Source organism: Ambystoma mexicanum, chromosome 8 (assembly GCF_040938575.1).
Source record: "Ambystoma mexicanum isolate Mex_15411 chromosome 8, UKY_AmexF1_1, whole genome shotgun sequence".
Lineage (NCBI taxonomy): Eukaryota > Metazoa > Chordata > Amphibia > Caudata > Ambystomatidae > Ambystoma > Ambystoma mexicanum.
Genome location: NC_090929.1, coordinates 682,655,674 through 682,679,438, shown reverse-complemented (window position 1 = coordinate 682,679,438; position 23,765 = coordinate 682,655,674).

Here is a 23,765-nt window from a genome sequence, read left to right as displayed (position 1 = left end):
GTTGAAAAGAATCAGTCTTTTTTGTGTGCGCCTTTCAAAATGCAAAATGATCACATGGAACCATAATGTGTATCCTATAAAACTGTGTTGTACTGCTTTAGCAGAGGAGCATGCTGAAAACCACAGTGTATGTCCCCAATCGCCTTTTCTTTCCTACAGGCTTGATAGGTGTCAAAGAATAACCTCATCACCACGCTGTAGCACCTACCTTTGCCCAATCGAAGACAGGTCTTTTGAGGGCATGAACATGAGCCTTCTGCTTTCTGCGGATGATTGTAAGGTAGTCCAAAGGCTATTCCCGACATAGGAGGTTGGATGCTATTGGTATCCATCCACTGAATGGATCAGTGCATATGATGTATTGTAGAAAATAGAACAACAATTTGCTTTCTGCAAGAGAATAATACATTGGGGGAAGTGGGTTGGACTGTTCCCTTGGGTTGCAAAGCCACCTTAAATGTGCCTGCACCAGTGTAAACATGTTGCCGGCGAAGGAGATTGGTCTCAGAATGGCTGTCTGAATACATAGCAGGTCTTGTGGAATACACCAGCATGTATGTGACCTCTGAACTCCATGAACCTCATCATCCAAGTCAGACCTGGCACTGTTTAAGAAGGCCTCCATTAAGAATGTGAGGATTAACCATTTCTGATTTATTAAACCAATGTGGTGAAGCCTACCTAAAAGAGACTCTCTGTGGCCCTGCCAGGACCTTCCGTAAGTAACGCAGTCCTGCAGTCTGGCCGTTGCCCTGAAGCAAGCAAGCTAACATCATCAGAGGCTGTAGCAGGGCCTGGAAAAAGCCTACACAAAGTGAGATGTTTGAGTTCTGAGCGTTGCAACCAGTGGGGATGCGGAGGGGGGGGGGTGGGGGTTAGAGGGGGTTCACACACAAATCCGAGATGAAAAGCAGACAAACCGGTAGATAAAAAGAAATTCGAAAAAAAAGTAACAGAAATATTCAAACTGGAAAGTGATATTATAGAAAACTGCAGGGAGCACGCTTGAGTGCATTCAAATTTATTCACACTCTGCGTCTGACATTGATGAATGCAATAGCTTTCCCCACAATATGTAGAATGCAGTGGGCATTTAGAATTGCAGCTTCCCTGCTCAGGCAGCTGGTGCCAGCCAAAGGAATACAAAAAAATATGGGAAAAGGGAACAGCATCCCAGCAGCCTCATGTACCCCAACCACTTCCCAATCCGATGCCCCCCACATCACAATAACACCCTCTGCCCCATATTGGATGAAGAGGTATTGCGGGTGGCTGGAATCATCAAGGAACGGTGACAAAGGGAATGGGGGCTTAGTCTCTCCGCAAAGCGCAAGCTGCAGAGAGCGTCATTGCTAATGTTACATTAGCGTCTGAATTCTTTATTGCGTCCTTGTGGATGAAGAAGGGCGCCCTTTGTATGCCTTAAAGCGCAATTTACAATGTATCTAAAAGACTCAGGAATGGGGCGGGGGGCTTTAAAAATAAAGCGCATTATTACAATGTCACACCAATGCTCTGGTGTTTAAGAAGAAACCATTGCTGGATGTTGGATTCCGCATTTCTTCTGAGTATCCGCGTCGCCGCGTCGCCGCCACCTCGCCCACCCTATCAAGGCTTCCCAGTGATGGGCTGATTACAAAAGATGAATCATGTCAGAGGCCCCTTACCTCCATTATCCTAAATGTAAGACACATGCCCTACTGCAGGAAGTATTAACCCCTTAAACCGTGGAAGGTTAGCATCTGAAGGGAGGAAAAAGCCCTTCTGAGTTGGCTGCTCGGCATAGCTGAAAAATCTTATGAATATATGATGACGCGTTGAGGTGACCCCATGTGCTGTGAAGAAATCCTCTTAGGTTCTTTGCATGTTCCAATTGGCCTCTCCTCGCTGAGAACGATTATGGTGACATTCCTCACAACTATGTAGAGCTGCGCGGAGAGCTCACGCGCAACACACTTACCTTGGGAACACACCGATAAATATGCCGGCAGGGCCCAACCAGCCATTCTGTTATCCCGAGGTTGATACAAGGAGTACCACCACTGTGACAATAATGATTACGCCGCTTTGGAGCTGGAGGAATCCACCATGAAGGTCTATAAAAATCCCTATATGATTTTTTTTAACTATAATGTATAAACATCTGTGTGTGCATATGGGTAGATGTGTCAAATAATGTGCATGCACACACACACTCACACATACATATAAAATACAAATTGTGTGTGTGGGTGTGTGTGTGCGCATATGTGCGCACACACACACACACACAGGTGTTCACACATATATAGGAAAACCCTTTCCTCAGCGACTTTTGACAATTGTTAATGAAAATTCACCAAATTTGGTAAGCCACTGATCTGGCCGCATACACACATTCATGCCAAATTTGCACAAAAAAGTGTTTCGCACAAAAGTAATAATGAAAAAAAAGATGTTTTGCATTGGGTTTTCCATATGGACGGGAGGATAGCTCTGTGGCAATGCGTGGGTTTTGGAAGCATGACCACGCTGAGCACCCTTGGAAAGACACAAAAAAAAAAAGAGCGTGTTATAAATAACCTGCCCTTCCACAATGAAACTAGTGTCTATATATCTACGGGTTATGTGCGCTCTAAATAAATGCAAATAAATACAGTAAAAATAAATATCTCGAGATTGCTCACTTCCATTTTTGAGATTTTTGGCAGATACTAGCCTTTACCTAATGGTGCACGCCATAAACATTTCTAAAATCAGATCTGCCAAACATGAAATATTAACTTTTCAAGACAACCAAATGATCCTCATCTTTGCACATATGCAGAGGGTACAGCCTGACCAATACATGCATGGCGGATGGGGCTTGCCCATAAGGACACCCTCGCCAACACTAACCCAAGCAGAACTAATTTTGGAGCCACCACATGCACGGAATACTCCAGAAAACAACAGGCAGGAAATACAAGTGTGGCACGATGTCATGAACGCATGCCCCACCCAGAATATCATGGAGCACAATAGCCACCAGCAAAAAACACCAACAATAGGGACAAATCATACCCACGGAAAGTGCATATTAGGCCTGGAACATGCATAAACACGCATCACACACTGATGCAACACAGACAACACGCATTGTCTACGTGCCTAAAGCTAAACATAAACGTAAGCACGGATCTCCAGTTATTACCACATAAAACGCCTACGCATACACACAACGCAATAAACGCAGACAGTATGTTCATAATGAACAGTGGAACAGAAAAATTAAAAAGGGAAATCAGTGTGTGTATTTGTGTGTGTGCATGCGTGTGTGCATTGCACGTCTGAATATTGTTATAGCAAGCAATTGTTGACTGAATGCTGCCATACCCGTGAATCATTTTCCGTAAGTCATGTGACATGTGAATGACACAACTCTTGTGGTTTGATCCAATGGGAAGCCAAGAAAACCTTGGTTTCTTAACTTATAGCTGTCAACTTGTATTATTGTTCAATAAGACCGGCTTAGGGTTCCGATTTATATTTATTTGTCTTACACAGGGCTACTCCTCCAAGGCAGCCTCTAAAATCCTGGCACAAGTACCTCATCATCAGAATATGGTTACTCAGTAAATGCTAAGAGTGCACAGCAATTGAATTCCAATCTCATTAATCTATGGGTGTAGATTGAAGAACATTACCTTCTTTATAAATCAATCAGTCCTAAAGAAGGGCAATACGCGAAACAACTTTTGGCAGAGCAAAATACCTTTTTAATTGCTTGGAATCCAATAATATGGCATTGATAATTATATAATAATGGAGCTCTGGACAACAAAACAATGTACAGATGTTTTTCCTTACGCCAGTGTCGGTTGTAGAGGGACAAACAACTGATGAAAAAATAAGTTATATATTGATCTGTTATTTGGATATCTAGCAACGTGCTAACGTGGTATTGTACCTCCATGCACAACATCCAAAGATCTCTGCCTGCAAGTGCCCATTTAGCATCCAATCTGGGCCCAAAACAGTCAGTAGTGGCAACAACAACGTAGGACCAATCTTGTTACAAAAGACCCGAATGCATTGTCAGTTTCCAAACTCGACGAAGCCTGTTCAGGGTGAAACGCGTTGTTCATTTTCTTTTCTGCTGCCCTCATGTCCATGGAGTTAGATTAATAAAGGACTGTTTGTGGCAGCAGACGAAGGGAATGAGTTTCTATTTTTTTGCTCTTTATATTCTGGCCTGAGTGCCGCTGCATTTGCGCTGCTTTGCAGTCTATTCTTGTTTTCGATATATATTTATATATTAGCTGTCAATCTGTCTCTCGCGTCAGACTTTCCCGTATGGGTGGCTGAGCTTTTTCAGTGGCTGCTGCTAAGGCGTGGAATGCTCTCCCTTTTCTCTGTAAGCCATTTCTGATCATCTCACCTTCGGTCGTTCACAGAAGATTCTATTGTTCTAGGCTTGTTAAAACTGTTGCCCCTCCGCTGGTTTAGCGCCATGAAGCCTTTGGGTGAACGTGGGCTCTATACATATAAATAACATAACATAACATAACATGTTATCTGTATATCCATATATCTTGCTACACGTTTATATATCTGCAAACGAAAAACACACACATATGCATATATACATAGATGTGCATTAGCACAATATGTATTGTTTTTTTATTGAACAAGATGTTGTTCTTTATTGCACAATGAGGAATATTACTGATACAAATGGTCTCAGAGTGTGAACGTGAATGCCTTTGCAGCGTGCAGGGCTGAAACATCCCATTAGCCACAGTCCACATAATGGAACGCAAAGGGGAGCATAATGTCAGCTTGCTTACGAAATACCCCTAGAACACGGCCATCAGTCCAAGCGTGTCTGGAGCCACCACTTCACACTCTGCGGAACAGAGAGGACAAAGACATATCTGCGTGTCCTTGGCCCACTCAAGTGTGTGCAATCAGAGACTAATGTTTGCTTGGTTCCTCCCTTGAAGAGCCACGTTAAGGTGGATTTGATGGCTGGTGTTTTCGCGATGAGAGCTTGGCTTTGGAGAAACGCGCTGCCTTCTCCTTCCTGTTCGCTTAGCTGCCTGAAAAATGCAATGGCACACGGTTCCATCCTCCCAGGATAATCCATTGGCTAACTGCCAGTGAGAGCAGGCAACAGAACAGGAAAGGGAGGGGGGGAAAGGGTGGGGAGGGGGCAGGCAAATGGGGAGGACGCCATCGAACCAATGGACCCGAGATAAAACAAATATTTCTACAGTCTGAATATGGAAGTTTGTGGACTAGTTCTTTAGCTGAATAATCAATGCTATTGATCCAAGTGCACTCACCATTTTGTTATTTCCAAGTCGAATTTCAAGAGAAACAAAATCATTTGTGGGCAATTGATGGAACTTGACTCACCGGCCCACCACCCCCTTATATTGTTTCAGAAACAAGAAGCAAATGCAGGCATGTAGAGTGCTTTAAATTTCCCTGCACACATGCAATGAACAGAAGTGCAGAGAACAAAATGTCTAGGCGGTAGAAATACTTACCTTTTTGTCTCCATTACATCCCAATGACTTTTACAACAGTCACATCAAAAAGTGCCTTTTTTCATGGTTTAATCTTTTAGATAAATTCACCCCAAATTTTGGCTCCCAATAGCAAAAAAGATAGAAATCAAATAATTCAATGTAAAAAAGAAACAGAAAACTATTTTTCCATACTTACTCATAATGTTCCTCCAAGGGATGGTTCGGAGCTGCGGGCAATATATGCAGGAAACCACCTGTAAATCCAGCTGTTGGGTCACAGCAAAGTAAGTTTACATGTGGAGGTCATGGGGATCCTGCATGCCTGCATTGCGTCCGGGCAGTAGGCAGAGCAATTCATTGTTTTGTTTAAAAATAAAAATAAAATTGCACGAGTTGCCACTGAGCAACAGAAGTACCTTGTCAGTTTCTTGCAAGGGTGCGATGACCATGGCCGCACCGGCTGGAAGCCAGAAGGGGAGAGGGGCAGCTAGAGTGGAACAGTAATGACAGAAGAGGCAGGGCTGGGGAGAAAGAGCTGTGGCAGACAGGCACCAGAAGAGAAAATGGTTTGAAGTTGGCAAACTGGAACGTTGCCATACCAGCAATTATTGCCCAAAGGTTCTTGGTCCTGATTGGACCACAGGAATTCTAAATTCCACTACAGGGACTAATGTGACTTGTTACTTTATGCAGAGTTTGGTATATGTGTTTTGCCAAAAAGAGAAATTGTTAATCCTTGGCCTTGAGTAAATCTGATAATCTGTTTTTATCTGGCTGCAAATAGTGCTAAGAATCCAAGAAGGTTTCCAGGAAGGTTTTCTTGTAGGGCCCTAGTTTTAGATTTGATAACTTTTTTAATTTACATTTTTCATTAAGTGTATTTGGTTCTGTTTAAATCTTTACACTGCACATTCAGCAAAATACAGAAAACATAATTATACATATGATTAAAAGAAATATTAGCATCCTTTACCAGTTATACAGTCATGAACGTAATTCTAATTTCATGAATGCCACTTCCGAGCCAAGAAAGCTGCGTTTTTCATGACTCTCGAATTTACACCCATAGTGAACAAACAATAATATCCTTAATATGAGTTATTAAATTAAAATAGTGGAACTCATATAGGACTTGCAGGGAGCTACATTGAGTCAGCAAGTGGCTACTCGTCTCCAAAGCAACATGACAAAGGTGGCATCTCTGTGCGTCCTTAAGGACCTGCTTTCTTGCTCCAAGCAGCAATTTGATAAGTTGAATTCACTATGTAACAGCTAGGAATTTCTGTTCTCCAAGCTGCTTTATGACCACACACCACTTAGGCCCATCACCGGTGTCATTGTATTTCTAACTGAAGTTAATGAAACTATAAATACCAGAATCCTAAATGCTTGCTACATTGTTTCTCTCTTCTTGGGATATTTAGCAATGAATCCATATAATTTAGAGAGGGGGCGCGATTCACTGTCTGCTTATATGTGTACTTTCGTTAACTAATAAACAAATGGTGGAGACATCCAATCAGGAGGCTTGCAATGTGGGCTGATAATGTCTGGCATAAGCCTTTTTTCCATTCCTCGCTTTTGGCTATTTAGTCCACCAAACCACCTTTTTTGGACTTAGCTGCAAGCCACTTGTTCAAGCTTGCCTGGTTTTCGTCCACTCACACAAAAACGGCATTCCTGCCCCCCTCAACCCACCACCCATCTCTGTTCCCCCTTTTACATTCATGCCTTTTCATCCCTCTCAGGGACTTTTCTATTTTCCCAGAAGCCATCTTTGTTTGTAGGGTTTTATTCAAGTAAATCAGGCATTTGGAATACAAGCAAAGTTGATTGTCTTCAAAGAAAATCACTTTTAACACCCCAGGATAATGGCCTGGGATGTCAATAGCATTAAGGGTCGGTTTGGCTTCCAGGCTTGGGGGGGTAATGGTCTTCAGCATTCCCAAAGCCCTTGCTTCATTCAGTTCTTGAAAGATTCAGACTGGTGTACCATTATCACCCAAGCTAGACCTTCGAACAAGTACTTGAAGCTACATTAGCTTTGCATTGGAACTTTCTTTATCACATGTTCATCGATACAGAAAAGGAAGGCATTTGCAAATGCATGTCTTATTTAAAGAAAATTTGCCAACGTGCTTGGGAAGGAGGAAATCTCCAATGAATCGGTGTTATCCTTTCTCTTTAGCCCCAATCCACCGGCACCAATTCATACACAAAATATGGTTGATTGCCTGTATGTGTTTATTTATTTATTTATGTAGGTTTCTTGTAGTTCGCCCATGTGGTCGGCTGAGGAAGGAAGCAGATGGATGTGAGTCAAAAAACTGTGGAATGCAATTAGCGAGGGGTACCACAGGGGAACGGGGAAAGTAGAGTTAAGGAAGAAATGGCCACCAAATGACTACTGAGGGCATGCCAGAAGTGGCAGGATTTCTATTCCTGCATATTCTGCAAATGCAATGTTTTCAGAGGGTGGGGGCTTGAGCTGCAAATCTTCACCCACTTAAGGATGTTTTGGCAAATTTTGCGACTTAGAGAAGCAGAGCACCTCAAGACATTAGGGCTCTTTGGGAACAATCGGATGTAGATGTCAAGGGTGGATTGGAAATGGTTATGTAGGGATTTTTGAGTTTTTAAATTTGCTTCAGCATAAGATTGGAAGCCAGTGAAGATGTGTTAGAGCATGTGAAGTGTGATTGTGGGGTTTCAGGTTAGAAATTAGTCTACCTCTTTTATTTTAAATAATCCAAAGATTTCCATAGGTTGATGAAGGAATGCCAAAACAAAGGACATTAAAATTACCAATTCTTGCGAGAATAATGGATCTGACGAGGGAGACAATCTATGAGTGGTATATACAGGGTGCAGTGTTCAGCAGCTGATTGAGCTATACCACATATGATCTGACAGTGTGGGCCAATTTGAAAGGGCAGCCATGTATTCAGTTCAGATGCCCGGTAAGTATTTTCAAAGACGATAAAGGTTACCCTGTTTTTAGTTGGCTGGTGCACACCATAAGTTGTGTTTCACACAGATACCTTTGGAACTCAAGATCAAAGAATTGAATTGTATTTGGCGGTTGCGATCTGATGCATTGAAGAGGAGAACGGATGGATTGGATACTTGAGAAGGTTTTCACTAAGTCAGAAGAATGGTCCTTCTTGTGATAAGTTCGACAGGAATGATCTCAGGCTATATGTGGCGGAGTAGGTTATGCAGAAATAGGACTGAAAGCCTTCTAGTAGAACCAAGAGATCCACTGTGTTCTTCTTGTAGGCGCTATCTGATGTCAAGGAGAGGGGGGATTATGTGAAGTGTGATGACTGAAGCCAAACTAAAAAGAGTCAAGAAGATTTTTGTTCTCAAACCAACTCTGGAGTTGGTGGGGCGGTTGCTTCTGTATCTTGACCATATCACTACAGCAAGAAGAGAAGCACACTGACTCCAGGTCAAGGAATGGATCAAGTTCAAAATTCTATCCATCAGCCACCGCTGCCTTCACAACACTGCCCCCAAGCTACCTAGCTCAGAGACTCTCCAAACCAGCCACCTCCAGACCCACACGCACTACCCATGCCAACTGCATAAGCACTCCAAGGTACAAGCATGCCAAAGCCGGTTGTTCCATCTCCCCTGTCTTCGATGCCACGCTCTGGAACTCCCTTACCCCTGCCTTCAGATCCGAGCCTTCCTACACCTTGTTCCGAAAAAAAAGAAAGCCCACCTCAATGCCTGCTAACTGTTGCTTTACCTAGGTAAACTGTAACTAGCGCCTAGACGAGCACGGGTTAAGGGCGCTCTGCAAATGTATAAATAAATAAATCATCTTGCCAATAATGCAGGGGTTTGAAATTGGCCTGTAGTTGGTGACCTCAAGTGATTTCTTTTTTCAGGAGTGGAGTTGCACTGCCATGTTTCAGCCTTGCTGGGAAGGAGCAATCCTGATATGTGTTGGTGAAGATGACTGTAGGCTCAGGTGTGAAAAATCCATGCAGGAACATAGAGGGGAGGAAAAAGCACAGATTTGAGCAAGGGTGCAGGTGGAGGTTAATGTATAGTGGCTGTTATGGCATTCAGTATGACAGAGTTAAAGAACAGGCCAAACTGGTTAGAGGCAGGCTCGAGGTGGGATATTTGTGGAAAATTAAGTGGTGTGAGTTTGCAATCCTGAGTTTTAGGTTACAGGTTGTGGTGTTCTCGCTTGTCATAGCAGGCCTGCTGCGTTAAAGGAAAACTCAGGACACAGAGCGTTTCAAATGCACGTCCTCTTTATTCTCCTTCTTCCCCGAACTACCCGATCCCGCCCCCCGTTACATCACTTCCCTTCCTCATTCCCTCCCGCCCCCGCGTTACTAAGGGAACGTCAACGTGACATCTCCCCCCTTTTTAAACGGTTACCAGCATTCTTACAACGGGCGAGAGCCCGTTGGGCTTCTAGTCCATTTCCTCTATCCATCGACGAGGTCTGTTCCGAACCCTCTGTGGACGGGCCTGACTCGGCCCAGGCAAAAATCTGCTTCCCGCTCTGGGGCTTTCTCTTTCCAGCTCTGTGTCCTCCGAGTCCCCCTGATCAGCCTGGTAGGAGTCGTCCGACTCATAGTCTAGATGCATCTGCACCCTACCACTTAGCCTCCTGGCTCCACCGAGCGGAAGCTCTTTGAAGTGAGATGAGTTTCTCGTGACGGATCCCACGGGCCCCTGGGCTGTGATCATAGACCCCTTTTTCTGGGTGACAAGTAAAGGTTCTTCCCGGAAGGGGGCCGTGTGCTTGTGCGTCGTCGGTTGTCGCACGGCTACCACATCTCCAACTCCAATCGTGGAGGGCTGAGCTCGCCTGCGAGCATCGGTGTATTCCTTATTTATTTATTTATTTATTTATTTATTCAGATTTATTTAAAGCGCACATCAGCCCGGGGGCATTGTGGCGCTGTTACATGAATACATACATAGTCTGGTTACAATGGAAGGAAGATGGTTACAAAGCAATTTTCATTACAGGAAGCATTTCGTATCGAACACTTTTCGTATCAGATGTGTGCGAGCTGAGGTGGGTGAAGGGAAGGTGGAGTTAGTTGAATAGCGTGGTTTTGAGGGATTTGCGAAAGAGATACAGAGATGGTTCTGCTCTAAGCGCGTTGGGGAGGGCATTCCATAGCTTAGGTGCTATGTGAGGGAAGCCAATGCCGCCAGCTTTGGCTCTTTTTACAGTGGGTACTTGGAGTTGGTTGGCGTGGTGACTTCTTCTGGGGCGGATGGAGGAGTTCTTGGTTATAGTCTCAGATAGGTAGGGGGGTGCTGTGTGGTTAATGCATTTGTGTGTGAGGGTGAGGATTTTAAAGTTGATCCTTTCCTTGACTGGGAGCCAATGGACGCGTCTTCTGGCCTGTGAGATATGGTCAGTTTTGGGCATGTGTAGTGCAGCACGGAGGGCATTGTTTTGCACTATTTGGAGCTTGTTTAGGTTTTTTGATGAGGTGCCTGCCAGGAGGGCGCTACAGTAGTCCAGTCTGGCTCCTATAGTAGCTCTGGCTATGGAGAGGCAGTTGGGCGTGGTGAGGTAGGGTTTTATGGCGTAGATGAGTTTGGTAGTCAGAGCAGAAGCTGAGGCAATGGCGCTGGTTTGTCTTGTCATTGAGAGTGTCGCGTCAATGTAGACTCCTAAGGTCTTGACGGCAGAGGAGACAGGTATGCTAATACTGTCGATGATCAAGTGCGAGTAATTGGGGCTGAGTTTGGTTAGAGTTTCGTTAGGGGCTAGGATGATGATTTCGGTTTTGTCTCCGTTTAGGCAGAGGCCATTGGTAGCCATCCATGTTTGGATAGTTGAGTAGATTTTGAGGAGGGCTTCTGAGTCAAGGTCGTAGTCTCCAGAGAGGGGGAGGAGGACCTGCGTGTCATCAGCGTAGTTGGTGTACGCTATGTTGAGGGAGTCCAGTAGGTCAAAGAGAGGTTTGGTGAATAGGTTGTAGAGGGTCGGTGCCGTGCAGGACCCTTGTGGGACTCCACAATTGATAGTGGTGGGGGGGCGCTATCCTGGTCAGAGTACACTTTCATGGCCCTGCCTTCAAGGAAGGATGTGATCCATGTGGTAGCCTTGTGAGAGAAGTGTGCAGCATTGGAGAGGTGCGTTGTGAGAATGCTGTGGTCGACCAAATCGAATGCTGCAGAAAGGTCGAGTAGGAGGAGGAGGGCAGGTTTGCCTGTGTCCATTATTTTAGTAATCTGATTTTTTAAATCTAGAAGAGCAGTTTCAGTCCCATGGCCTTTGCGGAAACCTGACTGTCTTTTGCCTAGGATGGTGTTTGTTTCCAGGTAGTGTTGGATTTGATTGTGTGCAGCTTTGTCCAAGATTTTAAGGAGAAAGGGGACGGTGGTGATGGGGCGGTAGTTGTTAGGGGAGGAAGGATCAAGGGAGGGTTTTTTTAGGAGCGGGCGGACCCAGGCTTCTTTTAGGCATTGTGGTACACTTCCAGATGTGAAAGAGGCATTGATAAAAGCCGTGATGATGGGGGTGAGGTATTCTGCGCTCTCTTTGATTACGGAGGGTGGGCAGATATCCCCTTTGCAAGTGGAGGGTTTGATTTTTTTAAGGAGGTCATTGACTTCCGTCTCCGAGACTTCTCTGAAGGCAAAAAGGGGTGTTTGTGATGGGGAGTTGTTGGTGTGAGGTATGGGCGGGCAGGTGGGGGTGTTGAGAGCTTTGCGTTGGGAGGCTATTTTGTCTTGGAGTGATTTAACTTTGTTGAGGAGAGCAGCCTGGATGCCTGTACACCATGCTTCATCCTTGATGATTTTGTCTGGGCTAGAGGCTGGTGTGGTGAGTTCTTTGAATATGGAGAAAATTTCTCTTGATTTGGAACTGGCATTAGTGATTCTCTGGTTGTAGGATTCGGATTTAGCAAGGAATATGGCTTTTTTGTAGGTCAGAGAGATCTCTTTAAAGTCTTTAAGCGAGGATTGATTAGGCGCTGCTTGCCACCTGGTTAGGGCTTTGCGTTTCTTGGTGCGTAGGACGGATAGTTCTTCAGTGAACCAGGAGTTGCAGTGCATAGATTTTTTCCCTTTTTTTTCTTCTAGCGGGGCAATGAGATCGATGGCTTGAGTGAGTGTGCTGGAATAGATGTTGGCTAGAGATGTAGGGTCAGTGGGGAATGGATGCTTGAGTTGTGAGGTATCAAGGAGAGGGGCGAGGTTGGCAGCAGTGAGTTTTTTGCCGCTTCTTACTTTAGCGGGTGCGGCATGGGTTAAGGTTTTATGAGTAGGCGTGGTAGGAATGGTAAATTGGATGAGGTGATGGTCCGTCCATGGAAGGGCTGAGATGGAGGTAATTGCCGATGAGCAGTTGTGATCAGCTAGCCAGTCAATGGATCTGCCTTTGCTGTGAGTGGGTGCAGTAACTTTGTGTTCGAACCCCATGTTAGATAATTCTTTGGCTAAATTTGCGGCTGCTTTGTCCTTCGGGTCAGCTAAGCCAAGATTAATGTCCCCTAGTAGGATGCTTTTGGTGGTGCTTTTGAGGTTGTTGCCTATGTTTTGGAGGAGTTGCTTTTGGTAGTCAAGAGGAGATCCTGGTGGTCTGTAGGTGATAAAGAAGTTTATGGTGCAATTAGGTGAAAGGGCTAGTTTGGCAGTGAGGAGATCGGCGTTATTGTCCCATTGTTGATTACACATTCTTATGGAGAGGGTGTCCTTGAAGATGAGGGCTACGCCGCCACCACTTTTTAAGTTTTTACGGTCCTGTCTAAGGATGGTATAGTTTTCAGGGAGAGCGAGGTGAATGGAAGGACTGGAGGCTTCATGGAGCCAAGTTTCGGAGATGGCAAGTATGTCGAGATTATGGGTAGAGATAAGGTCATTGATTTCAATGGCATGGGCATGGACAGAGCGCGCGTTGATGAGGGCGCATCTTAAGTTTGGATGTAGAGTGTGTGTGTTGGTGGTGCTGGGGGTGAGCGGTGTGAATTTGGGTGTGTGAGGCTTGGGCGTGGCACATGCAGCGTGATGAGAGCTAAGGTAGTGAGCGTGGTCAGGGAAGGAAGTCTGGGCGGCTGATGTATGGGTGCGAGAGCTGAGTCTGTAGTTCCTAAGGAATGTGGAGTGTCCTTCATGCGTGCTTTCGCTGCTTCGTCCCTTTCTCGCACCTCTTGATCTAGAGCAGATGATGGTGTTATGCCTTCGGCCTGTGGAAGGCGTGTCTGGGTATTGCGTCCAAACATCAGTTCGGCAGGGGTCCTTCCTGTGGTGCTGTGAGGGGTTCCTCTATAGTCTCTATCAGTTGATTTAACACCTGCTCATAGGGCTGACCGGTGAGACGGGCGATTTGAAGGGCTCTCTTCAGGTTGGCCATGAATCTCTCTATCATTCCATTCGCCTGAGGCCACAGTGGCGTGACCTTTCTGTGATGGAAACCCATGTAGTTTGCAAATTGAGTAAACTGATGTCCACAGAAGGGGGCTCCGTTGTCCGTCTTGAGTACTCGTGGTACCCCGTAAACTGAGAACATGTGATCCAGAACTGGGATGACATGATGCGCTGCAGTGGATGGTATAATCCTTACGTCGGGATACCGTGAGTATTCATCCATTATTGCCAGGACGTATTTCCCTCCTTCAATAGGCCCAAAAAAATCCGCCGCCACTGCTTCCCATACTCTCTGGGGGAGGTCCGACATGACGAGTGGCTCGGGGTGTCGGTTTGGCGTGATAAGGCAACAAGTGGGGCATGCTCTCAAGGCGGCCTCCACTAGCTCATCCATGTGGGGAAACCACACCTTCTGCCTGAGCATGCGTTTGGTGGAAACCATGCCTCGGTGTGTCTCGTGGGCCAGTTCCACGACTTTGGCCCTCATTGCTTCTGGAATGAATAGCTTGCTGTCCTTTATGATCATGTGATCCTCTGACCTTGCGAGTACGTCTTTTACATGTAGTAGTCGTTCCACGTCCTCCTGTACCTTACCGCCGGCAGCTCTCCCCTTTTCTTTTGCTCTCTGCCACTGTCCTGACTCCAGGCCTTCACAAATGATGCGGCACGCTGGATCGTTTTCCGTTTCCCTGGCTAGTGTTTCCATGTTGATTCCCTCCGGGGCAGCCTGGTGCACCAGATATCGCAAGTATCTGTCAGCCACGGATGGTTCTGGGGCACTTTCTCCTCTTGGTCTCCTGGATAGAAAGTCAGCCGGGTTTTCACCTTTCCCAGGTCTGTGGACGATTTCGAAAGCATAGTCTTGGAGTCTCAGACCCCATCGGGCGATTCGCGGGGGCATCTTGGCCTGCGGGTTGCCATATAAGAACAGGAATGCCTGATGGTCGGTGACAACTTGAAAGGGTTTGCCATAAAGGAATAGATGGAAGTGTTCACACGCCCATACTACAGCAAGCCCCTCCTTTTCCGCTTGAGAATACGCTGTTTCCGTGGAGGACGGGCTGCAGCTGGCGTAGGCTACTACGTGTTTCCTTGACAGGTCTTTCGGGTCCTTTTGTGCCAATATTGCACCCAGTCCAACCGGGCTGGCATCGATCGTGAGTTCCGTCTGTCTGCTTGGGTCGTAGTAGGACATGTTTTCTGCTTTTGCTACTCTTTCCCTTATTAGTTCGAACGCCCTTTGGCACTCTTGTGTCCACTCAAACTTGGTGTCTTGATGTGTTAGTTGTCTGAGTGGCTCGCTGACTGACGCAAAATGTCTAATGTATCGGCTACAATAACTGGCAAGACCCAAGAATGACCGAAGCTCTGACACATTGGCGGGGGCTGCCGTGTCGTTGAGTGCTGCCACTTTGTCCGGGTCCGGGGTCATGCCTGCTTCAGAGAAGATGTGTCCAAAGAATTTCAGTGTGTTCTTCCGAAATTCGCATTTTTCTCTGTTAAGCGTGAGATTGGCATCATGTAGCACTTTGCACACCAGCATCAGGGTCTCATCATGCTTGTTAGCGTCTGTTCCGAATACCAGGATGTCATCCGAATAATTTAAACAGTTCGGAATGTGCTTTATAATGTTGTGGACCTCAGCCTGGAATGTTTCTGCGGCCGACGACACCCCAAAGCTTAGTCTCTTGTATCTGAAGAGACCAACATGGGTGACAAACGTTGTGGTGTTTCTGCTGTCTGGGTGTAGGACTAGTTGATGGTATCCCTTCTGGAGGTCTAGTTTGGAGAACACTTTCGCTCCATTCAGCAAATGTATCATGTCTGTGATTCTTGGTGCCGGGTGTCTTTCCCTTTTGATGTCCTGATTCGGGCGTCGCATGTCTACACAGAGTCTTATGGCCTCCGAGCCTTTCTTGGGAACCGGGACAATCGGTGAGACCCATGTTGTTGGACCAGTGGCCATCTCGATGATGTCTTGTTCAAGTAGCTTTTTCAGCTCATCCTCCACCTTTTTCTGGATGTTAATTGGGATCCCTCGATATGGCTGTGCTACGAGGCGAATGGAGTCGTCCACATGAAGCCGTATTTGTCTGTTGCGAAGCTTCCATATTCCTTTGAAGATTTTGGGGTATAGGTTGTTCACCATTTCAACGGGGTCTATATATTTGTGCACCATGATGTTGTACAGAATGTGAATGAGGCCCATGTCCGCGGCTGCCTTAAAACTAAGGACGCAACCACTGTCAGTCTCGGTGGCTAGTACGTGTATGGGTACCTTCATTTCATGGCCCTTGTACCTGCAGAGGCCATTAAATTGTCCCAAACATTTCAGAGGTGTCTTGGCCCCGTATGCATAAATGTTCACGGTTGCCGGGTGTAATTTGGGTTTTTGAGGGAGATCGTTGTAAATCTTTTCGCTTACCACATTGACGGTGGCCCCAGTGTCTATGAGAAATTCGGTGGGCTTTTCTTGGAGTTTAATGATGAGTGTTGGGCTGTGGGCGGTTGCTGTGGGGTTTCCTAGTGCATATATGTATGCTTTCCTCTTCTGATCGCTCCCTGATGAGCTGAGGTCAGAAACTGTGGGGGACAGTTCCACCAGGTATCGCACGTGTCGGCGGGACCGGCGGTCCGTTCTTGGACGCATGGCTTGCCTTCTCCTTTCCCTTCTTCTTTGCCGGTCTTCTCCTGACTCTCTGTCTCGCTGATCCCCTGCCGGTTGATTTAGTGTGGTCCCTGTGGCGGGGATCTGATTGTTGCCTGTGGAACCTCCGTGTCTGCTTCTTGGGCGGGAGGTGTTTTCCCTCGGTCTGTCTCTACCTCTTTCGCGGAACAGTCTGCACACCGCCTTGAAGTGACTCTCTTCGCCGCACGAGGTGCACCTTTGGCCTATGGCTGGACATGTACCCTCATGTGGATATTCGAAGCCACATTTATAGCAGAAGAGTTCTTCGGGTTTTCTTTCCATTTGCAGTTTGTTGATGTTCTCCCCTATGGTGGTGTTGCTGAAACTTTCGACCTGGGAGTCGATGGCTCTCTCTACCCTCGCCAGTGCTAGAATTTCCTCCAGCGTGCGAGATTTCTGCAGCAGCTTCCGTCAAAAAGTCTGTGATTCACACCCCGATATGATTTGCGATCTTAGTGCTTCGGTATTTGAATAATTTGCAAAGTCACAGTGCTTTAGTTTGGTGCGTAGTCGCATCACATAGGCGTCCATCGACTCCCCTTTGATCTGCTTGGTGCTATGGAATAGATGTCTTTCGTAATCTACATTGGTATGGGGTGCAAAATATGCCGCTAGTGCTTCTTTGAGGCCTTGGATCGAGTCTATAGAATCCTGTGGCATTTCATCAATTATGTCTCGGGTTGCAGGGCCTACGGCTAGTTTTAGCAGACAAACCTGTCGTGCATCTGCGACAGGGCCTGTAGCTCCCATGTACAGGTCGAAGTCTCGGATCCATTTGGTCCACCGAGGGCCCATGTTGCTGGTGTCCGTTACATCAAATGCTCCCGGCATTTGGGCAGCCAACGTGTCTGGCAGTTGATAGGGCACATGATCTGGTGCGTGTGTACCCTGCGCTGGGGGCGCATTCGCCTGTGCCTGCCCCCCTTGGCCATCGTCTTGTCCTGACATGGTGACGGTGGGGTTTCTGTTGCCGCCTCTGGCCCTCGCTTGTGTGGCGTACCTTTGGGAGGGCTGGTTCAGGCGTTGCTTCTAGGGCGTGGCCCCGCCTTCTGTCGGTGTGGGACGGCCGCCTCACGGGGCACGAGCACCGTCTGCAGAGTGGGGGGGGGGGCACCCTGCTCAAGTTCCTTCAGGGGGGGGCCTTTGGCATTCCTCGCGGCACCCTGTGAGCTCCGGGATGGCCTGCAGGGCCTTCCTCCTGGCTTTGCGCGCCTGGGGCCTTCTGCGGGCTTCCTGAGCCTGCGTCACCGTGTGGCGCTTCTCCAGGCGCGGGCGTTCAGCGCGGATGTCGGGCCTAGCCCGAGGCACTGGCGCGTCGCTGTGGGCGTGTTCTCACCGCCCCGGCCCGCGCGTAGATTGCGCTAACTGGCAGGGCCCGCTGCTGCGAGTTTCTTCGCTGCATTCGGCGGGGGCAGGCTTCTAGGAGCATTGCCCTGCCCCCGATCCCACCTTCGTCGCCATTGTGGTGTTCTCGCTTGGCATAGCGGGCCTGCTGCAGTAAAGGAAAACTCAGGACACGGAGCGTTTCAAATGCACGTCCTCTTTATTCTCCTTCTTCCCCGAACTCCCCGATCCCGCCCCCCGTTACATCACTTCCCTTCCTCATTCCCTCCCGCCCCCGCGTTACTAAGGTTACGTCAACGTGACACAGGTTATGGTAGTGAAAGCTTCTTGGATTGGATTGGTTAAATCTTGAGAAGAGGTGGTTGCAGACTGATATATTTAGGCTTCATCAGTTGACTGTAATATTTAAAAAGTGATGAGGTTGTTTTGTCGGTTGATACACACTGGTATGATTCCAGAAACACTGGGAATCAAGCGCAATACACACCTTTCCTACTTTCTTGGTACAAACATCTTACATAAAAACTGAAGGAAAGGGAAAATATAGAGAAAAATTAGGCCTCATTACAAGTATGGCGGTCTGGAAATAAGGGTGCTGGTAGAAACTTACCGGCACACTTTCCAGACTGCCAGACTATGAGAATGCCTGCAGGGGCCGCTGCTCCTGGCAATTCTAACCTGCCAAGAGCACCAGCCCCTGCAGGCATGGTTTTCACTGAAGCACCGGCACCATTAGCAACGGTGCTGTTGCTTCTGTGTCCTGAGATCTAAGGGACTCACCGGGAATGGGGACTTACAGTTCCCGCCACCTGACATCCCGGGCTGCCGCTACTTGTAATATCTAGGTGGCAACATGATGTCAAACGGAGGAAACAGTGTTACGAGGTCAGCGGCAACCTGTCGGTAGCACCGGCGGGCCACCGCCGATCTTGTAATGAGGACCATTTGTCTGTGACCTCTTTCTACACAAACACGAACATACATGGTGCTGAAAAAATTGACTATTTAGTGTGTAGACCAAAAAGATATAAAATGATTTATTCTTAAATCACTTGCTCACGGCCAGAACAAATAAAAATCTTGTAAGTAGAGCAACGCAATAATCAAAGAAAGTATTTTACACAAGATAGGCCCAAAAACACATGAAAACAAAAAAACATTTGCATTTACACATATATAATTGCAATAACACAAAAAAACACAATAGAAAGAACCACATATGAAACTTCTCCCATTTATGCCCTAACTGGTACTTCATGTTTCTGTCTACTTACACAACTGAATTACAGGGTTTGAAAAAATAATGATGACGTGACTTAGGACATTTGTGTGGACCTAGAAATATGATATTTCACTAAATATGATTGGTTATTTATAAAGCACTTAATATCCAGAGGTTTCTAAGTGCAGACCCGGGATCGAATCTGCGTTGCTTCGTGTCCTCTTGCTTCTAAGATGAGCACGTTACCCTTGAGCTATCCTCCCGAGAAAGGTGAAACTAATCAACCTAAAAATTAGATTTATCGGAGGGGCGTGGTTTGGCGGCTGATGCGATAGGCAGCAACACCTCGGAGCTCCCACATGATCCTTCACGCAGATTTTATAAAATGGCCTGTTCTGTGACAAAACCTAATGAAAATGCTTAACACAGGTACCGAAGGGTCTAAAGAATATCAGGGGTGAATCCTGTGAAGAAACAGAGAGAGAAATGAACAGAAAAGACCTGAAGCAATTACCAGGCCTAATAACAAAATGGTGGGTGCAAGCTGCCAGTCCCGCTGCTGAGCACCCAGTGCAACAACACAGTAGGGGGAGCCGGAGAGAGGAGAAGAAGCGAGTGACGGGGGGCAGAAGCATAACGAGAGCACCAAGAGTGAGACCGGCAGAGTCGCCCGCAGGCAAGACAGGTCGCAGGCCCCCGAGGAAGCTGGAGGTGGACCAGACTGCCACATGAAGTGAGACGCGGCTCTGACATATGGGGACAGGGCGCATGAGAAGGCATAGTGCTACAGCGATCCATCAGGGCTTGAGGAGTGGCAGCGAAGAGATCGGGGTGAGGGCGGAAGGGCCGGGAGCAGGAAGCAGGGATCCCCGAATCCCTGTCCGCTCTGCGACTCCAGCTCACACGGAACAGCATGAGGACTTGCCGTGCCCGGCATCCCGGCTACGACCAGGCTGGGCGAGGGGCAGTGCCAGAATGGTGGAAGGTGAGACTACATGACCCAAGGGTGACCAAAACCCCTGACCACGCAGAGAAACCACGCAGCCTAATAAGAAGCTCCGGATATCAAGGGCGAAGGTGGGAGCAGGGCACAAGCACCCGTCAGTTGAGGGTCAGACGCTCCGAGAAGAGGCGGAAGCCCGACCACGGGGGGCGAGGAGCCCCTGCAACCAGAACCACAGTTCATTGGGCATCAGAAGTGGCAGGAGAAGCAACTATCCGCAGCGGCATTGGCGGTGGGCGAGACAGCGAGGACCCAGGCAGAAACTAACCCAAAGGCGACCATTAGCTGCAACATACAAAGATTGGCCACATCAGTGAGGAGACCGCGCTGGGCCAGCTCGTCTGAATAGCACACTGTCAATGTGGGAGTACACAATCCATCGATTTATATTATCAGAGCTGCAGGTCACAATGTTGGACTTGCCCGGAATGACAAGGAAGGTGAGGAGCAAACCACTGTAACCCTCACATGCACATGGCCTCAGCGGAGTCAGCGGCTGACATGAACCCACGTACGAGTCAAGAGGGAGAAGAGGTCGACACCCAGACAGCGCAACGGTGGAGCAGATCACTCTCAGCCATCGCGGTACATACAACAACAGGGCAGCTCCCAGCACCATCTAGGCAAATGAAGGGGAGCAGGCATTAACCATAGAAGAAGGACGTTTATACTCCACTACATGCTGGCAGTGCCAGATTCAGCCACCATTAGCTGCAAGAATATTGCCCACATTGGCAGGAAAATAAGGCTGGGCCAGCTCTGCTAAATAGCTCGTCCTCAATGTGGGAGAGCACAATCCACCGATATATAACAGCGGTACTGCCAGGGACGCCATATCACCAAAATGCCAGGGGTAGCGGAAGTGACATCACACGTCCCTTGACCCCTGATGACATTACAGGAAGTGATGTCATTTAACCCCACCCCAAAGTAATATCGCGGGAAGCGATGGAACACAACCTTTCACCCGTTGACAAAACAGGAAGTGGCATCTCATAGCATTGTACGCTACGAAAAATATGGTTACGATATCACTATAATGTAATGTACATTTCATACAAGAATGGATCGTCACATGTATCGTTAAGATCAGTGTGTACATGCCCATATTACAAAATTACTGTGAATGCAAGCAGACGTCCATGACCAAATGGTAATGGTGTGTTATTATACAGCACTTACGCTTAGGTGATTTATATACAAAAAACATACACCCAATATCACCCAACCTGTGTTGGTACCTATTTATCCACCTCAGAAGAATGAAAGGCTGAGTTGATGAGTCTAAGAACAGACTAAATCAGTGATTCACCCCCTGAAGTGTGCCTGAAATAAACCTTTAATGAGTCTAGCAATTATTGATAGAATTCCAGAAAGACACATTATTGGTATTCCTATTCGTTCTTATTTAGGGTCAGTGCTGAAAGTGTTAGACTTGTGGTACGCCTGTTCTTATTTCTCTTTTTTTTTTTTTAAAGGGCCTGAACAAGAATGCCAGCCACTCCAGAATTAAAGAGCCACATGGTGCTGGCCACAGCCCAGGAGTTTACATTACAATAAAAAATGTTTTAAGAAAAATGTTTTAATTTTTTAGAGGTTGCAAGTGAGACCACAGAGGTTGCAAGGGAGACCTTAGAGGTCGCAATTGGGACCTCTGATGAACCCTGAATGACATTCCTGAGTACTGCAGGCCACAACGGGAGAACTGTCCAGGTCTGTTAAGGGTGGCGAGGGACTGTGCCGCAACAGCCTCACCAACGGCAGGTGCAAACTCTCGCACAAGGCAAGAGGGTGAGGGGATTGCAAGTGCCACCCAGAAAGCGCAATAGTGGAGCAGATCCCCCTAACCTTGCGCCGGCATATAAGACATTATACCTACTCCCAGTACCATCTAGGGTAGAGGAAGAGGAGCACAGATAAATCACAGGAAGAGGCAGTTCAAATACTGCGCCACAACAGCAGTGACAGACGTAAAGAGGAGAAAGCTGAGGATCTGATACAAGTGCACAGGAATATAGCAATAGAGCATACCGGAAGAAGACAGTGCCTCGGACAGGACAGGGCCATATACCAGTAAGCTGCCCAGCAACAGAGGCAGCACAGATTCCTGCTCCTTCCAACGCACTGGGGAAGAAGAGGTCTGGAATAAGGAAAACCCTCGTTGGAAGATAACTGGGAAGATTGGGAGTGCATCACAAGCAAGGTGAGCAGTCATGCCGACAAACAGAAAGGAGAAAAAGGCAAGCAGACCAGTATGGAAACATAGGCTCATAAAAATGAGGCAACCCAGCCCTCAGTGCCAGAGGCCTGTATGAGCACATCCAACACCAAACAGTCAGAAAGGGGACAGGAAGAGGGCCCCATACTCTAAGCCATAGCGTCACCGAAGACGTCACTGGAGTATAAAATGGATGCTGTTATTGTAGATGTGGGGCTCCTCAGAGAAGACGTATGGACCTTGGCAGAACGGGTGAACATGGCGGAACAGCAGGTGCAGAACGATACTGTGAACATCACAACCACCCAATCCCACATGGCAGATGCACTAGATTGTATTCGCACCCTTGAGCATAGGGTAGAAGATGCATAAGGGAGGACCAGACGAAACAATGTGCGCATTGTTGGACTGCCTTAAGGGGCGGAAGGCAGAGATCCCACGAACTATGTAGAGAACCTATTGCTTCAAGAGGTAGGAGCCGAGGTCTTATCCCAAGGTTTTGCGGTGGAAGAGTAAACAGAGCTCTGACCAGAAAGGCCCGACAAGGGGTACCCCCAAGGCCTATGATTGCAAAGATCATGAACTTTAAAGACTGCGAAAAGATATTGGCATTTTCAAGGGAAGGAGGGGTGATAACGAGGAACGCTTCCAGAATAACAATTTACCTGGACTACATGGCAATGGTACAAAAACGAAGAGCACAATTTCGACCAACTTAAGAGCACCTCAGGGCCGCTAATGTGAGATACATGCTGCTGTACCCTGCCAAATTGAAGGTGCTACATAATGGCAAGTCACAACTCTTGACAACTACGGCCGAGGCCCACAAATGGATGGATCAGCAGGGAATCCCACAATTAAGAGCTGGAAACCAGCAGATAAATAGGAATGTTCCCCAATAAGGCACAAAGCGTGACAATGAAAGAAGATTAACATCGAAAAGACATTGGGCCTCATTACGAGTATGGAGGTAGCCATGCCGCTTTTAGCGGCATGGCTACCCCCATACCGGGTACCGGGTTCCAGGAATAGGACATTACCGGCCCATGCTGACTTTGGCGGGCCTGGTAATTCCCATTCTCGGGACCGGGAGCCGGCACATCCCCATTCCCATTTGAGCCCCCATAGCGCTCATTGGGAATGGGGAGGATGCTAACAACGGGCCCATTAATGACGGTTCCGTTGTTAGCATCCTGGTCTGCTAGCGGGTCCCGCTAAGGGCGCCTGGTCTGACCACACGTCCTTAGCGGGACCCACGAGCAGACCTCGTAATGAGGTGGTAGAGGGATAACGGCGCCGCCAGCTCCACCAGCGCCATTAACCCTCTACTGCCTGGGTCGTAATGAGGCCCACTGACATAGACCAGCGGATATACAAGCGGGAGCCAGCACATTCCAAGGGCTGCCTGCCAGACGCCAATACTAGAAACC